Genomic DNA, 19,754 nt, shown 5'->3' on the forward strand with positions numbered 1-19,754 from the left:
ATGGTAGTAATGTACTTACGCGGGAAGAGCTGACGTGGCAGTACCGGTCACTGAGGCACGCAAGTGTGTATGTATCTTGGAAGGAAATTTCGCAGTTGACTTTGTCCGATGAAAGTTCAGAAACTTCGATAGAAATTGAGAAACACGGGTACAAGACAAACACATAGAAATGTCATGCCGTCACACATGGGTTACTAATCCACAAGGCTATGAAACAAAGTTGGTAAGAAACACAATGGCATCAAATCCAATTTATGTTAATGTCAAGATATCATCTTGCAATGATGGCAAGTGAGTTTTACTTCTTGATTTCATTTAGCCTCACATTTATCGTTAATAAAAAACTACTTTAGATTAGCATCACATTTTCGGCCAATTCCGTCGCACCATAATTTAACTTATGTCTCACAACCCTCGCTCCATCTTCATACTAATTGTGCACTTCTAGTATTTTATTAAACATGTACAACATTAATTGTTACTCTTAAGTTTTCATGTTATCAAAACAAGATATTAATTTGAGTTACACAAGATTCTAACAAACACTATTTAGAGGTACGAGGTGGACAGCCCACAGCCCCCAATTGAATTCATTCTAATAATAGATTGAATAAAAACAAACAATACCTAAACATATGTATCTTTGGCTAGACAAGATTATAGACATGGTTCTAGATATATAGACGTTGATTATATGGTTAGTGGAGAAAAAACATATAGTCTCTCTTTTTCGGAACATGGGAATTAGAGAACACATAAGTACAATCGAAAAATCTAGACAACGCAAAGTTCTGATCCTGGTTAGCTGCGTGATGTCATTATGTTCTATCCTCACATCACAATGCAGTGATGTAGAAATATCAGGCGGGTCACACACTCAAGGGGTCGTGCCATAGCCGTCACCATAAAAACATTATTATTTTTTGACACAACGGCCAATAAATTATATATACATGGACTAAAAACTACATAAATAAATTGTAGACCGTTTGATTGGAATATAGTACAGTACTAGTTTCTCGGTGCATGTTACATACATATATAATCGAGATAGGGATGAGATTTACATTCGTTTAGTAGTATCCTCATTTGGGTGATACATACAAACAAACATATGCTCTAGAAAACACCAAGTGATTCTACAATCCAAATATCTTATGTGATGCATTAAGTGCAATCCCCGTGCTGACACTAACGTCCAACTTTCATCTGAGCTATCCGTTCAACTTAACGCGTGTGGAAGTGGAACTGTTCCTCGTTACTTCTTACAAAGAAAAACACTGCATACAGCGCCATCACAGTCGCGCACGATGCCGTCGTGGCTACTATCCGTGGCCAATTAAGCGAGAAAAATACCGATTAGTTGAATTAATAGTTTTTTAACAGGTTGAATAGTCTAAGAATCAGCACAGTACCCCCGTATGAACAAGTACAGTAACAGCAGACTGAAGAATGCCTGATCATGTGTGATGATACGCAGAGGTGTCAGTACGAATCCTCGATCGCCTGGGCTGTGATGCGCAATTTTGTGAATTGAAAAATCCCCATGCATGCACATAATTGTATCTGCTGGACCAATGATAGGCCATAGTTGCATAAGCAGTACTGATCAGCTGGATCGGCTCACAGGCAGTTGAGTTGATTAGTTAATCTAGGTCGCAATGATGCCGGTCTTGGCTGGTGCAACCTGATTTGCGGGCGGTTGGCATACGATTATTTTTGTGGAATGCGGAATTGATCGGGTAGTGAGGTAGTCTCACAGCTAGGCATGGGCAGCCCGGTCTGACCCGACCCGGCCCGAAAATCCCGGGCCGGGCTGGGCCGGGCTTGCATGTCGGGCCGGGTTCGAGCCTGAATTTGGAGCCCGAAGGTCGGGCCGGGCCAGGTTCGGGCTTGAAGAAAACAGGAGTATCAGCTCAACTCCGGGAGGCGGCATGTGGAGGGTTCAGAGTTGGCTGCCATGTGCCGCGGGGGCCGCGAAACGGGGAAATGAAATGGAGTTTGGCTTCTACACACTCGATCGGAATTTGATCCTTTGCAACTCGATCGGTCTGCAGAACACGTTTGGTTTACTTTTTCTGTTCAAATATCTAAGGAGTACAAAGTGCGAGTCAAGTAAACCGAAAACCCAAGGTATTCCCTCCATCCTAATTCATAGGGCTTGCGCGTATTTCTAAGTTGTTAATTTAGCTAACATAATATTATTTGTATAATATAAAAATTGTATCATTATAAAGTAGAACATCTAAGTTTTCTAATGATATATATTTTATAATATATATGTTACATTATCATTGTTAAATTTACGACCTAGGACACGCGTAAGCCCTATGAACTGGGACGGAGTGAGTACAAAAGATACATAGAATCCGAAGTACAAAGTAGGCCCGCACACCAAGTTACACCCAAATACAACCGTAAGCGAAAAGTGAAGTACACCAAAGTACAAGCGTATTAATAACCCAAGTACATCCAAGTGTAAGTGTGTCCAAATCTATTGTATAACGAGATAAAAATTATGATGCAACCGAAGACACCAGTATTGAAAACCCCAAGCACACCAAAGTATAACTGTGCTTAACCCAAGGTACAACGTACGTTAGGAACCTAAAGTATATATACGTTGAAATCCAAGTAAACTCAAATTATGATACTGCTTAAAGCTTATCTATAAACTGTGGTGCACACTTTTAAGATGCTAACAACTTCGTTGGCTTAGGAACGATTTGCATATTTAAAATTCGGTGTGCAACCATTAGTACTCTTTAGTTGTGCAAATTATTGCTAAAGGTCATCTATAACTCTTATTGGCGACTATTTATTGATGTGGGTCTAAATAAGATACTTTATTGCTTATGGTTCTTTTGACATGAATGATTCCACTTAACTTTGATGATAATAAATTTTCTTGTGTTTTTTGGTATACTGAGAGTTAACTTATGAACTAGGACAATTGTTACACTATTAGTTGTTCATGCTTATAAAATATTTATTGTGATTGTCTTGAGTTACCAATGCTCGTATTATATTCTTGACACTTCTCTAACTATGCTAAGTTTTCGAATGAAAGAAGTGCTGGACTTATAAGGCTACAACTTTAAAGTGAAATTACTTTCTCGTTGTTTTGGTTTAAACGTCAAGTTCCTTATGGTTTTGATTTCTTGCTTGAGGACGATCAAGCCTAAGATTGGGGAAGTTGATGGCTGCGAAATACGTCATTTCCTCAAGTTTAAACCCTTTGCTAAGTCAAAAAATTGACTAAACGTCTCTTTAAATGTGCCACTAATGACTAATTATTGCGAAGATGTGCAATCATTTCTCTCTTTGTATAGTGTGTAGGAAATCAAGTCTTAATGACAAATGGACCTTCAATTACTGAAAAAATCTCGTCACAAGTGCAGCAAAGTCAACTAGATGGTCAAAGTTGATTCCAGGACGCATACCGGATACCGGTACGAGTAAGCCCCGCCCGTACCGTTCGCCCATACTAGGTGCCGGAGCATTCCCGAGGTCAAATCCTATAACTTTCGTGAAGGGAGCCAGTCCAAAAGAGAGTCATTCGTCGTCAAACAGAGCCGCCATCCACCAGATCCGGCTGCAACACACCGAAAGAGATCCACCACCATTGTTCATCCATTTCCTCTCCAATCTCCTCCATAGTCATAGTCATCACCTTGTAATAGAGATCTCTTTGAGAATTCACGACCATTGTAAGAATATTGTGATTTCAATCCAAGTATTTGCAATAATGCTTTCTATCTTTGATCTTGTTATCATGCGTGAGTAGTCCTCACGGGCTGCGGGTTGGGGCGAATTCTCGCGGAGCTTATATGCATCTGATCTTATGAGTTTGTGTAGAAATTGAATAGGAGCTTTGCAATCTTGTATCCTTGTCTCTTTGCCTCGTTTAGAGGACCTGCAGGTATCCATGTCTCTCGGGTTCGAAAGGGAAGAGGTGGGATGAGTGGAGAACGGCGTGCTATCTCGAAACCTCACTGACAAAAATGAGAAAGTAGCAGTACATGTTTAGTAATTCGCTTGGGATAAATGGCACAGTCATCTATCCTAATGGTTTGATCTGTTTTAATTAATAATTGTTGTTACTCGCAGTTGTTGGAATGATGGTTGGATAAAGAGGCTATTGTCACCCCTGATTTTAGGGGCAATAGTATTTACGGCTGCGCTGCTCACAAATACATAATATTGTATTTCATTTCTATATATATGCATCGCTGTAGGAGAATCTTTGACCCTGGCCTATCTTCATCCATTGAACACATCACCAAACAAATTAAATTGTAAAGGTATGGTAAATGTAAGATAAAATCAACTAGCAAATCTTGTAGACATTTCCTTCATACCACTTTGGAAGTGCTTCCCAAGGTTCAATTAAACCTAGATCTTCTAGGGAAAATCTTACAATACTACAATCCATAATTCGGATCGAAGGTATCAGCGCATCAACCAAACAAGGCAGCCGATATAAAGTTCGTATTCTTAGACAGCGCCCGCCGCGATAAAATATTTGGATGCCGTTTTGCAAAAACATGAAGGTAAGACCCTAGGATCCATCCTATGTGGCCCGACACTTGCACAAGCTGCGCTCTGCTAGATATTTTTCATATCGACGATATGATGAAAAATCCCTATACATTCATTATTAACATAAATTACTTCAACTTAGCATCACTTTCTCCGTCAACTCTGTCACACCAAAATTTCAACTCATCTCACATCTCTCTCTCTCTCCATCTTCATAGTAATTGTAAACTTTTAGCATTTTCTTAACATATATCAACAATGATTGCTACTCTAAAATATACATTCGAATTGACACAATAAATTTACACATCATTTATCTTTCATATTATAAAACATAGAGAAATTTGAGCTACACAATGTTCTATCTAAGGCGGATTGGATCGAGGAGGTAGATAAACCAATCCTCAATCGAATCCATTCCAATAATAGATTGAATAGAAACAAACAATAACTAAATATAAGTATGGTAGCTAATTTATAGTTTCTCGATTGAAGCCGGTAGCATAAAGATTGCTATTGACAAGGTTTTTCCAGATATCGTGCACATGTTTTGCATGTGGCATATAATGGACAAGCCGCCTGAAAAAATCGGTCCTTTAATTAGAGAAGAACCTCAATTTTGGAAGAGGGTGAACTCATGTGTTTGGGGTTCAGATACTGTGGCTGAATTTGAGTCACAATGGAGATCCATCATTACATATTTTGGTTTGGAGAAGAATGAGATACCCGCCTAATTTATGGATATATCTTTGGCAGGCATTCTTCGAACTACTTCCAAGGTCTGAAAGTGCAAATTCCTTTTTCAACCGTTTCATTCACCGCAAGCTCGCTCTTGTTGAGTTTTGGCTTAGGTTTGGTACAGCTTTAGAATGTCAGCGTCGGGAGGAATTGATGGCAGACAACAGAAGCATACATACCACCCCACAATTATTGACACCATGGAAGATGGAGAAACAAGTCAGTGAGGTATTTACATATGAGGTGTTTGTGAAATTTCAGCAACAGATTATTATCGCTAGAGACCATTGTTGTGTTCAGGGTATTACACAAGGTGATGGGGTAAAAATTGTGAGCATGAGAGGTGGGGCTGGTAAGGTTAGGGAGGTATGTTATGACACGGCAACCAGCAGCTTGAGGAAGACGACGCCTGTGGTCTCCTCGGCCTTGGTAGGCAGCAAGGTCGCATCTTCTATGGAAAAGAGAAGCGCGGCGTTCACCTAGGTTCACCGCCGGCCGCCGTTCAGATGGCATCAAGGTGGGCACGATCTAGTCGAGGGTCCGGGGAGCTTCCTACAAAAATCAAAACTTCAGCTACCGGGTGGAGTCGTGGTGAGTGGGCGTCTTTTTGAAAAAATGATGCAAACTAAGCTAGCTCCCTTGATTTTGATCGCGTGGCCAAAAGCGAACGGATGCAGCCAGATGCACAGGATACGTTGCCATATATATTTATGTTGATATCTTAATAGACCTGCAACCACTAAATTCTACAACTATATAGTAAACAGAGGCTAGAAAAACAAGTATCAACTAAACAAATGACAGACAAGCAAAAGTGTGACATAGTCTAGCCCTAGAAATAGGTTCAACTAAAGACACTAGTTATAGAATGTCTACTAATTGTTCCGAAAGAACTGAATGGGCTACATGATGGAATCAATAAATAAGTAACACGTGCGTATATATATAGCTCATGGTATCATCACCTAAGAATTACCTGCTACATGGAGATACTGCAACTACAGTAGTTTGCATCAATGAGCCGCATGTCCTGAGTTAGAGGGCCAGGCCTAACCGCCACACTTTGCACCTTGCGATCCTTTGTATCAATAGCTAGAATCCATGACTTAGGGTGCATGAATTTCTCCCTCGCCGTCAGGTAAATAACATGACTGTCATTCTTATTCATGCCAATAATGGGATTAGAAACAAAAAGGTTCTGCAAAGCTATCGCTGGCAGCTCAGATTCTGAGTGGTCACCAAGGAAGATGTCAGAAGCTTGGAACGTGCAGTTCATGTGCCAATCATCATAAGAATTACTCATCTCCTTGTTGGTCCATGTTGTGATTGTCCAATTTTCAATTCGGGGACAAGGCCACACAGTTTCTTCATCTGGAACATTGGCCTCGACCTTCAAACAAACCTCAACTAACCTGAGATGTCCACTGATGAAGCCGATCCCACGGTGAGTTCTTGCAGATCCTAGATCAATATCCTCTTCCATAAACTTAAATGGCAGTGGCAGCGGAACACCTCTGAGTGTATGCTTCCCTGAGAGCATGTCAGAGAAGAGAATACCACGCCAGAGATCGACCCAGCCAATGGTTCCTCCAAGAGTGAGCACAGTTGATGTATGATGGTGAAACAAGGGGCAATAGGTGTCAGGGATGGCAACGGGGAAATCCTTCTGTGGCGACTCAACAGACAGTTTTTTGAAGCTCCAAGCATTAGTCTCGGAGTCGTACATGCTAAGTGCAAATAAGCTGTCGTCGTATTGAAGAGGAATCAGCGAGGCGACGGTGTAGTGATCTTTCCCGCGAGGGAAGATACCGAATGGATGGTATTTCCTGACCAGACCTTGCGGGTGCGGTAATAGGTTGAGAGACGGCCGTTTGGGGTCAGCCCGGTATACGAAGAAGTAGGAAGGAAGCGCCGAGCGGGAGCGGAAGGGCGGCCCGATGTAGACATGGAAGAGGATGAGGTCGTCCACCATGGAGAGCGAGGAGGGGGGCTCTGCGAAAGTGGCGCCTGAGCAGTACACGTAAAGATTGGAGGGGAGCGGCGGGCACTCGCGGGCAAGGGAAGCATATATTTTCAGATCATTACTAACTTGGCAGTGGGCGGTGGTTTCGTTGCTGTTTTCGCCAACCTGGGCATACTTGTGGAGGAGGACCCAGGAAGAGGGGGAGAACTCACCGGAGGAGACGATGGTGGTGGTGGCGTCGGTCATGGTAGGGATCAGGATCTGGAGGCAGATCGACACAAGTGTCAGCCGTCGAGGGGAGGGGAGGGGACGGGAGAGCAGATATATATACACAGACAGGGGCAGGGCGTCTCTGGTTGTGCGGCACACGTTTCTGGGCTGTGGCCCACGAAGCTCGAATAGTTTATTCACCGCTGAGGTCCTAATGGGCTGTGGCCCACGAAGATGGAATAGTTTATTCACCGCTGACGCTGAGGTCCTAATTGGAGATTGCTCGTAGTGAGTCGGCCGTGGGCTTGCCCCATTTCGCGTGTAGTGTATGCTTGGTTCCAGTTCCTTCGTTTTCACTTGGGCAGTGCTGAGCGTCCCCCGGGGGATCAAAATTTTCGATCCCCCGGGTCCCCAGCCGTTTGATCTAATCGCATGTGTCAGTCTGATCAAAAGCAGGCCTCTACCCGCACCTTCCTCTGGCAAACGGAAAAGAGAATAGGAAGAAAAACACAGTACGCACGCATGGAAATCCAGCGATGCAAGCCCTACAGCTGCTAGCCTGCTACCACCGCCCAACCGCCGTCGCTTGGAGCTCCGACGAGAGACCTCGCCGGCACACAGCATAGCTGACCGCTCCTTGCAGCGACTCGCCTCCAGTCAGTAGCAACAACGCCGCCCATGGATGGCAGCAAATCCACCGTCCTCACCGCCCGTCGCTCAGAGATCGGACGAGAGACCTCGCGTCGCCGGAGAAATGAAGCATCGTCTTCTCCCAGCGCCACGCATCCCCTCCGTCGGCCACGGTGGTCGTCGGAGAAACCCGATGCGAGGTCGCCGGTGCGGCAGCATCACCGCCCGGCTTTGCGAGCAACATCATTGGCCCATTGTAGAACCACCGCACCATTCTCTGCTTTCAGCAACGCCTCAAGCTCAATGTAGCAACGCCGCCGCGCCAAAGTAGCAACCACGACGGTCCCTTGCAGCAAGGTCAGCCGCCCCTTGTAGAAATTTCGCCGCGGCATGGTAGCAAAGTTGGTCGTCACTTGTAGCAATGCTGGTCGACCTTTGTAGCAAGGCCTCCGCGCCATGGTAGCAAGGCCTCCGTGCCATGGTAGCAAAAGCCGATCGCCCTTTGTAGCAAGGCCGAAAGCCCCTTGTAGCAACCCTGTCCACCGCATGGAGCAACGGCGTCTGCCGCTGGGAGCAGCGTCAACCTCCCGCCGCCCACCTCTGCAGCATATTCCATGGCGGTGGCCGCCTCGGCGAGCTATGCGCAGGTGAGCCTGCGTATAGATCATGCGGGAACAGAGATCGAGAGAAGCGACGAATCCCCGGCGGGCGAACTCGGCAGCAACAGCCTTGTCGCCCTCGCCGGCTATGGGCAGACCGTACTGCGCCTCGTCGGAGGCAAGGGGCCCAGGTCGACGACGCGGGCGAGCTGCGGGCGGCGAGATGGAGGAGCTCCGGGAGATGGAGGTGGACGAGGTGGAGGAGCTCCCGTAGGTGGTGGTGGAAGTGGAGGAGCGCTCCGGATGGTGGAGCCGTGGATGTGGAATGGAGCGAGCCGGCTAACGGAACACGACCAGGAAAAGAACCCAAATGCTAAAAAGTGCTTGGAGGCTGGTTAACATGTCCGAGCCTCCGCTTCCTAGCCGTCCGATGCGTTGGATCACGCCCGCGCGCCTGCATCCGTTCAGACAGCCCAACACCTGAGGACCCACCTCCCACGTTCTCCCACGCTGTCTTCTACCTCCCGCATTTCCCATCTGCGCACGATCTGAATCCCATCGACACCGGCGTCCATGACCTCGCCGTTCGTCCTGCTCCTCGGCGTGCTTTCCTTGCCGCGGCCCGGATCACCGGCGTGCTTTCCCCGCCGCGTCCCGGCTCACTGGCGTGCTCCGCCCCGCCGCGGCCCAGCTCACCGGCGTGCTCCGCCCCGCCGAAGCCCGGCTCGCCAGAGCGCTTGGCACACTGAGATTCGGCTCATAGGCGCTCTCGCTCCGCAGCGGCGCCTGAAGCGGAGCCCTGCACTGACGCTCATCGTGACGCGGGACGGGAGCGCCGGCGTCTGCACCTGGCTCGACTACTCGCGGCGGCACGGCCGACTGAGGTGGCGGCAGAGGCTAGTCCAGCGCGGGCCTGTTGCTCCGGTCGACTGCAGACGTGCGGTAATTTGGGGAAAAATTCTCCACCTGAAAACGGGAGATGGAAGAAAACCCGTATCCCTTTGCATGTTTTGCCAAGGCCCCTGGGTTTGAAGGAATTAACGAAACTGGGATTGTAGCATCTTTGCGTGCGTGGGTGTGGTGCCTACTGCCTACATCCTGTGATGTGCTTAGCTGGCTCCGTGCAACTTAGTCTAGGAAAGCAAAATAGTCTAAGACCGCAACATTTGGTTCAATATAATTTGGTTCTGAATTTTTATATGGCATAGTCGGCTGATGACTTTGACTAATCTTCGAGAAAATTAGGTGCGAGCTGCCATCGTTAAATTGCAACAGCTACAAAGCTTAGTTGGCTCCATTGTCTATCTTAGTTTTGACCGGTCATTGTTCGCCGTCCCCATCGTTCTGGAGCTCTAACCCACCACCTCTTGGTCTGGCTCCGCGGAGGGTTGGACATCATCGATATCAATGTGACCTCCCTTTTGGCTTCTTACAGCTTGCAATGCGCCTTTGTTTCTACACACATGTGGTAAGTTGTAATTTTTCGAGTGGTATTATTGGTTTCACAGATAAGCAAAGTTGTATTTTGCACATAATAAATTGTTCCCTCACACATTTTCTAAGTCACGTATGTACGTAGTAAATTATTGGTCCACACATGCCTAAGTTGCATATCCAATTATGGGTAAGTTGTATACCTCTAGTGCTAAGTTGTATACTCTTAGTGCTAATTTGCATACCTTATCTGTGAAACTGTTTGCCTCTACATTAGAGTGGCAACAACTTATTTCAAAAGGTGGCCACAACTATAGCTCGCACCAAATGCAACTTAGTAGGGGTATGGATTCAATTAAAACCACGTGGAGCAAGTTGTTGTTTTTTAGCAACTGGGTTGTAGGTGGATCAAGCGAAGTTACATGTTGGAGACTATAGGTTGCATTTGCCGACAATAAAGTGATGCTTCGCACGGATGTGGTAAGTTGCGCCCTATTTATATAAAGTTGTCTTTTCGTTGCTATCGTTGTTGATAAGTTGTCTACCTCACACACCAAGGTACCAATGATATTAAAAATATATGTTAAGCAACTAGTAGTGCAAATTTGTTGGTCTAGTACTATGAAGTTTCTAATTGTTGTTTCTAAGGGGTTACCTAGAAAGCTAAGTTGGCTACAAATATATAAAAAAGTAATTTAAGAAACTCTTTGTATAAGTTTCTTTTTCCACAATACAATGTTATTTTTTTAATTTGTTTTTGTCTAAACATATACAAATAAAATCTAGTTTCGAAGACTTCGTCGCGAGAGGTCCAATGGTGAAAACGGATCATAATTTCGACATGCGGTTTAAGTGTTATGATTTTTTAAAAGGTTGCATGTAATTAATTGTGCATGTGATGTTTATATGATACACTTTTATATTTGGGTGAGTGCGAAATTAGGATAACGAACCTCCAGAGGGTCTCTAGGTGCATCCAAATAAAATACAGGGGTTTTCGTTGTGAAGTAGGGTACCATTATAGCCAAGTTAGGTTAGCATCACTATTGTGAAGTAGCGTACCATTGTCGTAAAGTTGTTTACCGTTGTGTCTAAGTTGCGCACTTGTTATTATAAAGTTATGTTTTCGTTCCTACTAAGTTTCCTACCTTAAAAATAAAGTTGTGTTTTCTTTGCCACATCCACGTTGATCGAGATTGAATTAGGCAAATTATTTTTCACGTATGTGCTAAGTTCCGATGTATTATTGATTCACCGATGAGCTAAGTTGTATTATGCATGTACCAAATTATTCTCTCACACATTTACTAAGTCATGTTTGTGGATAGAAATTATTGCTTCTCAATCCTCCTGCCGCCCTCATCCCCATGACCTCTCGCCGCAACAGACTCCCCCCCTCGTCTTCGCTGGCCACGGTGGCCAACACCCATATGAAGCCACACACACTGCAGCATCTAGCCGTGACAGCGACGACCATGACCATGCCAGATGATTTTTCGTTGGCTTTAACGTGGGACGACGATGGCTACTCCAACAAAAAGAGTAAATTATTGCTTTATAAAAGTGCTCGGTTGCATTTATATGCGGTGATTATTGTTATCTCAAGTGAGCTAATTTTCTTTTTTAGAAGTAGATTTCATAAATTTGCTAAGTTGCATTTGGGGTAGTAAATTGTGTCTTCACACATGTTCTAAGTTAAGTTTCCCCAAACATGTGTTAATTTGAACTTTGCCGACAGTAAGTTGTTGCTTCACGCATGAGTCTTCGTTATTTCTGGCTATGGAAAGGGATGACACCGCTAGTGTCAAATATATATATAGACCCCTTTGGCTTCTTGTAGCTCACGTGCCTCGTGTTCTTGTATCATCAGCCACATCCACACTGATCGAGCTGGAGTTGTACCTTGCAGCCATGACTGTCACGGAGATAGCAAATTGTTTATTCGCACATGTGCTAAGTTGTATCTTTGGCAGTTAATAATTGGTTCCACATATGAACTAAGTTGTATGTATTTTACATACAACAAATATTTCTCTCACACATTTGCTAAGTCGGTGTTTATAAAGAGTAAATTGTTGTTTTACACATGTGCTAAATTACGTACCTATTATTGCTAAGTTGTATACCAATAGTGCTAAGTCGCATACCCATATGTGGACTTGTTTAACTCTACACCGGAGATAGAAATTTGTTTATTCACACATGTGCTAAGTTGTATCTTTGCTAGTTGCATTATTGGTTCCACATATGAACAAAGTTGTATATATTTTGCATACAACATTTTTTCTCTCACACATTTTCTAAGTTGGTGTTTGTAGAGAGTAAATTGTTTCTTCACAAATGTGCTAAGTTACATACCTAGTATTGCTAAGTTGTATACCCATAGTGCTAAGTCGCGTATCCCATATGTGAAGTTGTTTACCTCTTCACCAGAGTGGAATCAACTTGTTTCAAGAAGTGGTAGCGCCTATATATGGACCAATGGTATGTATGCAACTAAAAGATAATGTAAACTATATATGCACCAAAAGGGTGGCCCCACACAACCTATCATCCTAGAGCTCTGATACGCCATTGTTCGGTCCGGATATGGCGAGGATGACACTTTGGGTCTCAAAGTGACACCCCCTTTAGCTTGTTGCAGCTCACGTTGCCTCGTGTTATCGCGTTACCGACCACATCCGTGTTGATTGAGGTGGAGTTGTACCTTTCGTCGATGACTGCAAATGAGATAGCAAATAGTTTCTTCACACACGTGTTAAGTTGTATCTTTGCAGATCGAATTATTGGTTCCACATATGAGCTAAGCTGTATTTATTTTGCATACAATAAAAATTTCTCTCACACATATGCTAAGCCAGTATTTTGCAGAGAGTAAATTGTTGCTCCATACATGTACTAAGTTACATACCGATTATTGCTAAATTGTATACCCCTAGTGCTAAGTTGCATACCCCATATGTAACACATAGTGGAAGCAACTTATTTTAAGAAGTGGTAGAAACTATATATGCACCAAAGGGTGGCCCCGTCCACTCTGTCATCCTAGAGCTCCGATACGCCACCGCTCGTTCTAGCTCTGAGGGACGAAACCGCGGGTCTCAAATTGATACCCCTTTGGCTTCTTACAGCCGACGTGCCTCGTGTTCTCGCGTGACGGGCCACATCCGCGTTGATCGAGGTGGAGTTATACCATGTGGCGATGACTGCCACGGAGATAGCAAATTGTTTCTTCACACATGTGCTAATTTGTTAATTTGCTTGTTGAATTATTGGTTCCACATATGAACTAAGTTGTATTTTGCATACGCAACTTTTTTCTCTCACACATTTGCTAAGTCGGTGTTTCTAGAGAGTATATTGTTGTTTCACACATGTGCTAAGTTACATACCTAGTATTGCTATGTTGTATACCCCTAGTGCTAATTTGCGTTCTCCATATGTGAAGATATTTACCTCTACACCAGAGTGGAAGCAACTTATTTCAAGAAGTGGTAGCAACTATATATGCACCAAAGGAAATGCTGCAACTAAAAGACCATCGTCAACTATATATGCACCAATGGGTGTCCCCGCCCACCCTATCATCCTAGAGCCCCGATACGCAGCTGTTTTGTCTGGCTCTAGCGACATGACACCACGGATCTCCAAGTTACACCCCTTTGAATTCTTGCAACTCACCGGCCACATCCCCCTTGATCAAGGTGGATTTGCACCTAGCGGCGATGACTGCCACAGAGATAGCAAATTGTTTCTTCATAGATGTGCTAAGTTGTATGTTTGCTGGTTGAATTATTGGTTCCACATATGAACTAAGTTGTATGTATTTTGTATACAACATTTTTTTCTCTCACATATTTTCTAAGTCATTGTTTGTAGAGAGTAAATTGTTGCTTCAAACATGCATGCATTAAGTTACATACCTATTATTGCTAAGTTGTATACCCATAGTGCTAAGTCGCATACCCCATATGTGAAGTTGTTTATCTCTACACTAGAGTGGAATCAACTTGTTTTAAGAAGTGGTAGCAACTATATTTGCACCAAAGGTATAGATGCAACTAAAAGACCAAGGTAAACTATATATCCACCAAAGGGTGGTCCCGCCCACCCTATCATCCTTGAGCTCTGGCCCGCCACTCTTTGGTCTGGCTCTGATTAGGGATGACACCGCGAGTTTGAATGTGGCACCCCCTTTGGCTTCTTGCACTCGTGTTCTCGCCTCATCAACCACATCCGCGTTGATCGTGCTAAGTTGTATCTTTGTCGGTTGAATTATTGGTTCCACATATAAGCTAAGTTGTATTTTGCATACAACAATTTGTTCTCTCACACATTTCCCTACCACCGCACCTAATATGCACACTTTTATTATGAAGTTGTATTTTTGTTGCTACTAAGTTATGTACCATACAAACCAATATATATACCAATGGTACTCGGAGGTATGGTTTGCAACTAGTACTAGTAGTGCATAGTTTTTTTTATCTTGGTACTATAAATTTGTTGGTTGTTGTTGCTAACTTCTTTTTTACAGAAGTAAATTTGCCCTATAAATTTGCTAAATTGCATTTTGCGGACAGTAAATTGTTGATTCACGTATTGCAAAGTTGAGTCTCGACACATGCGCTAAATTACATTTTTGCGTGTAAGTTTTTGATTCATACATGAAACTTGGATGGGATGTGATCCGTTTTGTAGAGCAAGCAGACGGTTCTATCGTCTTTGCGACAACCCTAATGAGAAGGTCTGTCGTGTCCCACCGTCAGTCGATCATAGAGTTGCACGGTAAGTTACATCGACTGACGGTGAATTGTTGCTTCACATATATGATGAGTTCATGCTAGATATAGACAACTATATAGTACATCTATGGCTAGGATAAATTGTAACTAAGAGTAGACAACTTTCTCACATTGTGAGGCAACTTTACGACAGAAATAATATGGTAGGCCGGACTACGACTACGTGGAATCCATCCACTTTCCAGTAAAAAGGACTGCAGACGTGTGGGGCCCACTTTTCATTTTTTTCCATCTTTTTCTCTGTCACTTCCCTTTTCCATCACAACAAAATTTACTCTCCATAGTAGGTGGCACCAAAAGACCACTATCATTATAATCATAAATAGGAGGCAAAGTATCATCAAAGAAAATTTTCTCCTCAATGCTTGGGGGACTAAAAAGATCATGAAAACCAGACTTCCCCAAGCTTAGAACTTTCTATATTATTATCAACAATGGTGTTCAAAGCGTTCATACTAATATTACTACCAGCATGCAAATAAGATTTCATAGGTTTTTTAATTTTCGCATCAAACAATCCATGTTTTAAATCGGGAAATAGAATAAGAAGCTCACTCTTGTACATTATGCCAAACTAGTGTAAACAAGAAACAAAAAGATGCAATTGCAGGATCTAAAGGAAATAGCTTCGAGCACAAACACAATGGCGCCGAAAAGTACTCGTTACTCGGGACCGTAGTATGAGTGCCTTTTTACCTTTCCTCCCGGCAACGGCGCCGGAAAAGTGCTTGATGTCTACGGGAGCTTCTATTCTTGTAGACAGGTGTTGGGCCTCCAAGAGCAGAGGTTTGTAGAACGGCAGCAAGTTTCCCTTAAGTGGATCACCCAAGGTTTATCGATCTCAGGGAGGAAGAGGTCAAAGATATCCCTCTCATGCAACCCTGCAACCACAAAGCAAGAAGTCTCTTGTGTCCCCAACACACCTAATAGGTGTACTAGTTCGGCGAAGAGATAGTGAAATACAGGTGGTATGAATAAATAGTAGCAGTAGCAACGGTACCAGAAAAGTGCTTTGCCCGAGACGAGTAAACAAGCAGTAGTAACGCAGCGGTAGTAACGCATAGAAACGAGTAAACAAGCGAGCGATAGCGATATTTAGGAACAAGGCCTAGGGATTAGACTTTCACTAGTGGACACTCTCAACTTTGATCACATAACGAGAATAGATAAATGCATACTCTACACTCTTGTTGGATGATGAACACATTGCGTAGGATTACACGAACCCTCAATGCCGGAGTTAACAAGCTCCACAATTCAATGTTCATATTTAAATAACCTTAGAGTGCAAGAAAGATCAACATGACTAAACCAAGTACTAACACAGCATGCACACCGTCACCTTCACACTATGTAGGAGGAATAGATCACATCAATACTATCATAGCAATAGTTAACTTCACAATCTACAAGAGATCATGATCATAGCATACGCCAAGTACTAACACGGATGCACACACTGTCACCATTACACCGTGCAGGAGGAATAAAACTACTTTAATAACATCACTAGAGTAGCACATAGATAAATTGTGATACAAAACACATTGCAATCATAAAGAGATATAAATAAGCACTTCACTACGCCATTCATAACGGTGAGTAAGTATTCGTGAAATATAGCCTAAGAGACCCACACGGTGCACACACTCTGTCACCTTTACACACGTGGGACAAGGAGTCTCCGGAGATCACATAAGTAAAACTCACTTGACTAGCATAGTGACATCTAGATTACAAGCATCATCATATGAATCTCAATCATGTAAGGCAGCTCATGAGATTATTGTATTGAAGCACATAGGAGAGAGATGAACCACATAGCTACCGGTACAGCCCCGAGCCTCGATGGAGAACTACTCCCTCCTCATGGGAGCAGCAGCGGTGATGAAGATGGCGGTGGAGATGGCAGCGGTGTCGATGGAGAAGCCTTCCGGGGGCACTTCCCCGCTCCGGCAGGGTGCCGGAATAGAGACTCATGTCCCCCAGATCTTGGCTTCGCGATGGCGGCGGCTCTGGAAGGTTTTCCGTATCGTGGTTCTTCGTCATAGGGTTTTCGCGACGGAGGCTTTAAATAGGCGGAAGGGCAGCCTCGAAGGGGGCCTGGGGGGCCCACACCATAGGGCGGCGCGGCCCCCCCTCTGGCCGCACCAGGGTGTGGTGTGGGGCCTCCAGGGCTTCCCTCTGGCGGCTCTCGGGTGTTCTGGAAGGCTCCGGGAAAAATAGGACCCTGGGTCTTGATTTCGTCCAATTCCGAGAATATTTCGTTACTAGGATTTGTGAAACCAAAAACAGCAGAAAACAGCAACTGGCACTTTGGCATCTTGTTAATAGGTTAGTTCCGGAAAATGCACGAATATGACATAAAGTGTGCATAAAACATGTAGGTATCATCAATAATATGGCATAGAACATAAGAAATTATCGATACGTCGGAGACGTATCAAGCATCCCCAAGCTTAGTTCTGCTCGTCCCGAGCGAGTAAAACGATAACAAAGATAATTTCTGAAGTGACATGCCATCATAAACTTGATCATACTATTTGTAAACATATGTAGTGGATGCAGCGATCAAAACAATGGTAATGACATGAGTAAACAAGTGAATCATAAAGCAAAGACTTTTCATGAATAGTACTTCAAGACAAGTATTAATAAGTCTTGCATAAGAGTTAACTCATAAAGCAATAAATCAAAGTAAAGGTATTGAAGCAACACCAAGGAAGATTAAGTTTCAGCGGTTGCTTTCAACTTGTAACATGTATATCTCATGGATAATTGTCAACATAGTGTAATATAACAAGTGCAATATGCAAGTATGTAGGAATCAATGCACAGTTCACACAAGTGTTTGCTTCTTGAGGTGGAGAGAGATAGGTGAACCGACTCAACATAAAAGTAAAGAGAATGGTCCTTCAAAGAGGAAAGCATCGATTGCTATATTTGTGCTAGAGCTTTTATTTTGAAAACATGAAACAATTTTGTCAACGGTAGTAATAAAGCATATGAGTTATGTAAATTATATCTTACAAGTTGCAAGTCTCATGCATAGTATACTAATAGTGCCCGCACCTTGTCCTAATTAGCTTGGACTACCGGATCATTGCTATACACATGTTTTAACCAAGTGTCACAATGGGGTACCTCCATGCCGCTCGTACAAAGGTCTAAGGAGAAAGCTCGCATTTTGGATTTCTCGCTTTTGATTATTCTCAACTTAGACATCCATACCGGGACAACATGGACAACAGATAATGGACTCCTCTTTAATGCATAAGCATGTGGCAACAATTATTATTCTCATATGAGATTGAGGATATATGTCCAAAACTCGAAACTTCCACCATGAATCATGGCTTTAGTTAGCGGCCCAATGTTCTTCTCTAACAATATGTATGCTCCAACCATTAAGGTGGTAGATCTCTCTTACTTCGGACAAGACGGACATGCATAGCAACTCACATGATATTCAACAAGGAATAGTTGATGGCGTCCCCGAAACATGGTTATCGCACAACAAGCAACTTAATAAGAGATAAAGTGCATAAGTACATATTCAATACCACAATAGTTTTTAAGCTATTTGTCCCATGAGCTATATATTGCAAAGGTGAATGATGGAATTTTAAAGGTAGCACTCAAGCAATTTACTTTGGAATGGCGGATAAATACCATGTAGTAGGTAGGTATGGTGGACACAAATGGCATAGTGGTTGGCTCAAGTATTTTGGATGCATGAGAAGTATTCCCTCTCGATACAAGGTTTAGGCTAGCAAGGTTATTTGAAACAAACACAAGGATGAACGGTACAGCAAAACTCACATAAAAGACATATTGTAAACATTATAAGACTCCATACCGTCTTCCTTGTTGTTCAAAACTCAATACTAGATGTTATCTAGACTCTAGAGAAACCAAATATGCAAACCAAATTAGCAAGCTCTAAGTATTTCTTCATTAATGGGAGCAAAGTATATGATGCAAGAGCTTAAACATGAGCACAACAATTGCCAAGTATCAAATTATTCAAGACATTTTAGAATTACTACATGTAGCATTTTCCAATTCCAACCATATAACAATTTAACGAAGAAGAAACTTCGCCATGAATACTATGAGTAGAGCCTAAGGACATATTTGTCCATATGCTACAGTGGAGCGTGTCTCTCTCCCATAAAGTGAATGCTAGGATCCATTTTATTCAAACAAAACAAAAAACAAAAACAAACCGACGCTCCAAGCAAAGTACATAAGATGTGACGGAATAAAAATATAGTTTCAGGGGAGGAACCTGATAATGTTGTCGATGAAGAAGGGGATGCCTTGGGCATCCCCAAGCTTAGACGCTTGAGTCTTCTTAGAATATGCAGGGGTGAACCACCGGGGCATCCCCAAGCTTAGAGCTTTCACTCTCCTTGATCATATTATATCATCCTCCTCTCTTGATCCTTGAAAACTTCCTCCACACCAAACTCGAAACAACTCATTAGAGGGTTAGTGCATAATAAAAATTCACATGTTCAGAGGTGACACAATCATTCTTAACACTTCTGGACATTGCATAAAGCTACTGGACATCAATGGATCAAAGAAATTCATCCAACATAGCAAAAGAGGCAATGCGAAATAAAAGACAGAATCTGTCAAAACAGAACAGTCCGTAAAGATGGATTTTATTAGGCCACCAGACTTGCTCAAATGAAAATGCTCAAATTGAATGAAAGTTGCGTACATATCTGAGGATCATGCACGTAAATTGGCTTAATTTTCTGAGCTACCTACAGGGAGGTAGACCTAGATTCGTGACAGCAAAGAAATCTGGAACTGCGCAGT

Source organism: Lolium rigidum, chromosome 7 (assembly GCF_022539505.1).
Source record: "Lolium rigidum isolate FL_2022 chromosome 7, APGP_CSIRO_Lrig_0.1, whole genome shotgun sequence".
Classification (NCBI taxonomy): domain Eukaryota; kingdom Viridiplantae; phylum Streptophyta; class Magnoliopsida; order Poales; family Poaceae; genus Lolium; species Lolium rigidum.